This window comes from Ziziphus jujuba, chromosome 3 (genome assembly GCF_031755915.1).
Source record: "Ziziphus jujuba cultivar Dongzao chromosome 3, ASM3175591v1".
Lineage (NCBI taxonomy): Eukaryota > Viridiplantae > Streptophyta > Magnoliopsida > Rosales > Rhamnaceae > Ziziphus > Ziziphus jujuba.
The window spans coordinates 20,983,567-20,990,226 of record NC_083381.1 but is presented as its reverse complement, the minus strand read 5'-3'; the positions used below and the strand labels follow the sequence as shown (position 1 = coordinate 20,990,226).

The 6,660-nt window shown below is 33.0% G+C and overlaps 1 long non-coding RNA gene across 1 annotated transcript; it reads left to right on the top strand.

Annotated features, from left to right (window-relative positions):
- Nucleotides 1–1,919: 1,919 nt before the first annotated feature.
- On the top strand, nucleotides 1,920–5,194 carry LOC132803214 (uncharacterized). The gene is made up of 4 exons (XR_009638237.1): nucleotides 1,920–2,646; nucleotides 2,840–2,930; nucleotides 4,003–4,071; nucleotides 4,684–5,194. It is a non-coding gene; the product is annotated as an uncharacterized LOC132803214 (long non-coding RNA).
- The last annotated feature ends 1,466 nt before the right edge of the window (nucleotides 5,195–6,660 follow it).

Below are 6,660 nucleotides of genomic sequence, written 5' to 3'. Positions count from 1 at the left end.
CTGAAGTAAAATGGGAGCCATCAATGTGCTTGGTCTGGTGAGGTTTTTCCCTACATTTCACATATTCTATTTGATCACAGCAAGCAAAACAAAATCATAACAATGTAATGGTAAAGTTTAAACACCACAAACAGAGGTAGAGACTAGCTTGACAAGTGCATGACTAATTACGGGCTTGCTTCTAATTCTCTGTTGGGTTTCAAGCGTATTATTCTTCATCAAAAAAATATTTTACAAAAATAGAATAATCAGTGACAGTTTAATATTAGTATTTGTTTATTAAAATTAGACCCAATATACAGTGGTTGTTACCAATATACACAGTTTAATATTAGTATTTGTTTATTAAAATTAGACCCAACATACAGTGGTTGTTACCAATATACAGTAGTATTTGGACGTGGGTTTATATATATATATATATATTATAAGCCAATATACAGTGGTTACTACCACCGGCCATTATTGACTTTATGTGCAAAGTTTTTATTTTCTTTCGCAAATCCAATATATAAATTAACGTGATGTAAGATATTAGCATAATATTACAATAATAAACTTGTTAAATTCTTTATGATCAAAAAATGTTTTAAATACTTTATTACCGTGAGTTACAAAGACATAATTAGTCCCTTTGGAATGGCACGCACTGCTGCTAATGACCCCACGTCCAAATTTTGATCGAAGCTGGTATATTAAAATCCCCCTTTCTAATTTATAAAAAAGGAAAGAAAAAAACAAAACGAAACAAAGACATAATTAGCTTGGTACTAAAATCTACCTTCCTAATTTATAAAAAAGAAAAAATAAAAATAAAAATACATAAATAACATTATTAGGGTTTAGACTGGCCCAACAATAAAATCAATGTTTCCTTTTGATGCAACTGGAGTACTTGAAATATTTTCCATAGGGCTGAATTTTAATTTCACACTAAGAATTTGGCAAACCTTCTCTCATTTTACTCTTTCTCCTCACATGTACCATCGGTCCATGCATATGTACTAAGATATTTATTTATTTTTATTTTTTTTTTACGAATTTACTCCTTTTTCTTTCCTTTTAAAAAAAAATTAATATATAATATTTATATATTCCCAATTGTTTTAAGTACTTAGCAAACAAGATATATACGTATATTTTTTTTTATGGTTAAGTCTACTCCATTCTAAAATTTCACATATGAAAAAATACGGACATTGCCACTAACCTGTACAGTAAACGATATTTTGAAATCATTATAAATTTTTATGGACATATACTAAACTCAAAAATGGTTGATATTCTAGTTACAGGCCTTATTGAATCCATTTATATATCCTAATACTAAAGACCAAATATTGGTCATTGTGGCTTGAATTGTTGTGTACTTGTCATGTGGAAGACTAAATCATGAAAAACCTAATATTGAAAAGTAATTGGACTAACTAAAGCTTATTTACAGCTAATTAAGAAAAGATGAAGTTGAATTATGTCAAAAAAAGTAAACCAAAGAGGACAATACCCACTAGGGAGCGAAAAATGTGTGAAATTGGATGAAAAACTTTTAGATGAGAATTAGAAGATTTTGGACTAAAATGAATATATAAAGAATAGAAAACAATAAAAATAATGTTCATGATATTAAGATTCATGATTCAATGGGACAACTTTATCCTATACATTTGAAGCTTGAAATTCTCTTTGTTTTAATACGCAAAAAAAAAAAATTTAAAAAAAAAAATCAAGTTTTAGTACCCTCTGTTAAAGTTACAAGCTACAATTCTGGATATGCTTGAGACCCATCAAAATGCAGGCCACGCTAACCTTCCAAACGTTTTTTTTGGGAATTTGGCCCTATACCCTTATTTTAAACACCTTAATGAAAAATACCCCTGCCCTTTAAAACTTTTTCCATCTACCCATCTTTTTTTCGTTATTCCAACTTTATCCTTACTCTGTAAACCGCGTGCAATTTCTTTCTCTCACTGATCAATACCTCACCCACCACATTTCACATCCAGACAGAGCTTTTACAGCTTTAGCAGCTCACCTCTTCTTCTCTGCTACTTGTCTTCTGGTGATGTTCTTCCCTAACATCCGTCTACAATCCCATCGCTTCCAATTAGCTCCCTCTGGCCATAATCAATGATATTTACCTTCTAGACTTCGTGGATCCGTCTGGGTTTGTTCAGGAAATCTCTTCCAAGGTCAGCAGAGTGGTGGTTTCGGATCACTACAAGACCGTAGTAGATTGCAGTGAGAGTTCTTGTTCAGTTGGTGAGAATGTGGAGAAGGTTATTGACATCCAGAGGAGTGAAGCTACTGTTGTTTTTTATTATTTCAAGGAAAGACCTGGTAGTGGTCTAAAAGATTTGAATTTTGTTTCGATGACAGTTTTTGATCTTTGAATCCATCTTCGTTCAAGCGTGTAATTTGTTTTTATCAGTTTATTGATTTTTTATTTTATTTTATTTTATTTTTTAAAGCTGTAAAGCTACAAAATTCTCTCTTTATTTGGGTGTATAAGGCTTTTGCATTTGCTTTTTTTGAATTTGGAGGATGTAATTAGTCAGGAATTAACCGGCTTATCCTAGAAGCAGCAATGATTCTCTCGGTCAATCATATGAGATTGCTCTTGTGGCTGGAGCATTTGGAGATTGCCTGGTATAGTCAATGTATCCTTCTCTCTCTCCAAACATGGGTCATTGTAGCATTTTTATATATGTTCTTGTACTTATTTGCTCCAGCATATAGAGGTGTTGTGTTAGGTAGAAGTGAATTGATGACTGAATTCTTAGTGTACAGTTATGTCAAGTTTATACATTTTTTTATGTTAGATTTGTCCTTCTATGTGTAGGCTATGAAAGTTGATTCTGTATTGGAGTTGAGGAGTGAACTTGGTCATAAATTAGCCAACCAAAGCTGTAATCTAAAGTTGAGGTGTTGAGGTATGCAGCTATCTACCTACAAATATGATTGTCAATGTATTTGTAGCATATTTTTCTTTTTCTTTTTTAACATTCATTGATTAGACATTTTTTTTTTTTATGTTATTAGTTGACTTCAATCTATCCCTAGAAAATGAGTAGGCTTGGAGTGTACATTAGTTTCAATCTAGTCTAAAGTTGTTATTTTGCTAGCTGTACTAATAGTTGTTGACATGTTGTGGGCCTGAGGCAACTTAAGGACTTAAATGACATAGATGATTACAATAGCTTCACATTTCATTGGAGTGATTTCTTTTCTTGAAGAATTATGTTCTTTTCTCCTTTGAATGCATTGATTATTGGCTCGCCACATTTAAGCATTTACATGCCAATTTTCTCGTAGTTATAATTCCTATGGAAAAGCAATGTTGAGGACCAAAACTGGTAAGTATGGCGTTAATTGCTTAGGATATTCTTTCTAGAGTTATAATGTGGTAGATTGTTCTTTTCTCCAGTAATATATATTCATGCAACAGAGAAATCATACCTTAGTTCTCTCTGATAAATTGGATGAGCCCCTTTGTCAGAGTAAATAACAGTCAGTCACTGAGCATTGGAAATCACTTCAACTTTACGATGATGTGGTTCAGATAATACACCTAATATTTTCCTTGGTTAAGGATTTAATGCCAATACTTTTGTAGATTTGTATTCCTACTTTCTTTTGATTATCTTTGAAGTGTCACAACTAAAAATACCTTTAGTAACTAAAAATGCCTCTAGTGTCACAACTAAAGGACTATAGGGGGTTGCAGAATAATATAAGAATAGCTGCCAACCAAAGAAGTCTTTATGAACAAGCCACTAAAGAAGTGAATTTAATAGCCCTTATGACTGGAGTATAATTAATATAGACTTTTGAATATTTTTATGAACTTTTTTTAAGTGATTACTTTTGCGAACTTAATGAAATTCTATTTGGAAAAAGTACTTTTTTATTATAAATTTTTATGTTATTGCATAATTTTGATTTTAGCAATATATTTTGTTTAAATGTAATGACCTTGATTTATTTGTTACTTATGGTTCTTAGGCTTTTATGAAGTTTTCTTATGAAGTTCTTATGCCACCGTCTGATCTTCGCTACTGGAGCTACAGCTAGGTGTGTGTGTGTGTGTGTGTGTGTATGTGTGTGTGTGTGTGTTTTTTTTTTTTTTCTTTAAAAGAAAAATGTAGAAACAGCCGTGTAAAATGTTTGAGGTCTAGGCCTTTTTATCCGAGCTTGAGATATCCTTTGATTTACTGGGTTTGTGAATGGGAAAGTTTTGTTGTTTAGTCTATCGGTGTGGTCCCTCTCCTTCCCTACTCTATTATTATTATTATTATTTCTGTAGGCTTATTAATTTCATACCAAAAAAAAAAAAACATATTCAGGGTAGGTTTGATATGGACTGGTTATCTCCTCTAGCGTTGAAGGTGATGGTATGTGATATAAAAACCACATGAAAAAAATTGCCGTTGTAGAGGTCGGAAGCCAAGTTGCTTTCATGAGTTGAGTTAATTAAACTTGTCAGCGCCTTGCTGTAGAAATTGTTGCAAATATATGACAGGTTTGCTGCGTTGTTAATGATTTTCAAGTTGATATTTCTATAACTATATCAAAATGGTTTGTATAAGTCCTTTATATTATTATTGGTTTTCGGGGATCATTTAAATCTTGTTAAAATGTTTAAGAAGCAACTAGTAATGTTTTTACATACAAATCTTTTTCCAGGCTTAGCAGACAGAACCGTGAAATTCTGGGATTTGGAAACCTTCGAACTGATTGGATATACAAGCCTCGGAGCCACCATATTTGACGTCTACTTGGTGAGCGAGCAGGTCTGCAGCCGAAGAGAGCTTGGGAGAGAGAAGAGAAAGAGAGAGAGAGTATGTCTGCTGTAACAGCCCAGACCACCCGCATCAGGATATTGTCCTCTTTGGCCCAGGGTTCACACCCTCTCTCCCCCCTGGCCTCAAGGTTTTGCTCACAAAACGCGTCCTGAAGGGAGAGGTATCCATAGCCTTATAAAGGCCGCTTCGTGCCCCTCTCCAACCGATGTGGGATGTTACATCTGCAGCTGGTGTTCTTTCTTATATTTTTTATCATTAAAGAATGTTGCACTCATCATGTTCTATGGTGCAATACATTGTTAAAAAATAATTGTAAATTTGGATGATTTGTGAAAGAAAAATTTAAACGCAATTTTGATGATAATTAAAAAGATCCTCACCTTAAAAGCATATATGGTCTGGTATTCCCTTGTTCCCTATATTGTTTATGCTCTTTATCTCTCATCTAGCAGAAACTAGTCAAGCTCCATTTGATCTCCTAGAAGCGGAATCTGAATCAGTTGTAGGCTATAATGTGAATGCAATTTTTCCTAAGTTTTTCATATGCTTACAAGAGGAGAGGTGAGAGATGCTTTTTCATAGAGGAAAGGAAAATAGAGGTGGTATTACTTTGGTAAAATAGTATTGTGCTTTAAGTATTTCGTATGTTATTTACCGTTATAAAGATGGCATTATCATGATAATACGGTATTAATGTGTGTATGGAATTATGGTGGGAATAATTATTTATTCTTCACGCAAATACACATTACCAAAGTAGGTATATTGAATTGTAATGATTCGAAATGAAAAATAAAAAAATTGGCAACAACATGGTTATCACATTTTACCAATTTTTTAGCCCCCACAAGTTCCCTAATGTGTGCTAAATACAACAACATGTAAAATATACATTCATCAATGATCCTAAGGAGAAAAAATCCCAAAATTTTTGAAAAAGTTCTCAAATTGGCATAAAAATTTGATTACTTAGGGTCTTCGATAATTACCGATGAAACCTACGGTAATCAATTTGTCCTTGCTTGAAAAATTACCATAGGTTTCATCGGTAATTACCAAAACCCCTATGGTAATCACATTTTACCAATTTTTTGGCTCCCACAATTCCCCTAATGTGTGGTAAATGCAACAACATGCAAAATATACATTCTTCAATGATCTTAAGGAGAAAAAAATCCCAAAAGTTTTGAAAAAGTTTTCAAATTGGCACAAAAATTTGATTACCGTAGGGCCTTCAATAATTACCGATGAAAGTTATGGTAATCAATTTGTAGTTGTTGGAAAAATTACCGTAGATTTCATCAGTAATTACTGAAACCCTTATGGTAATCACATTTTACCAATTTTTTGGTCCCCACAAGTCCCGTAATGTGTGTTAATGCAACAACATGCAAAATATATGTTTTTCAATGATCCTAGGGAGAAAAAAACCCCAAAAGCTCTGAAAAAAGTTTTCAAATTGGCATAAAAATTTGATTACCGTAGGGCCTTTGGTAATTACCGATGAACCTACGGTAATCAATTTGTAGTTGTTGGAACAATTACCGTAGGTATCATCAGTAATTATCGAAACCCCTATGGTTATCACATTTCACCAATTTTTTGGCCCCCCACAAGTCTCCTAATGTGTGTTGAATGCAACAACATGCAAAATATACATTCTTCAATGATCCTAAGGAGAAAAAAGCCCTAAAAGTTCGGAAAAAATTCTCAAATTGGTAAAAAAAATTTATTACCATCGGATCTTCGGTAATTAATAATGCAACCCGCGGTAATCAATTTGTCCTTGCTGAAAAAATTATCGTAGATTTCATCGGTAATTACCAAAACCCCTGTAATAAAACCAAGCCATCACACC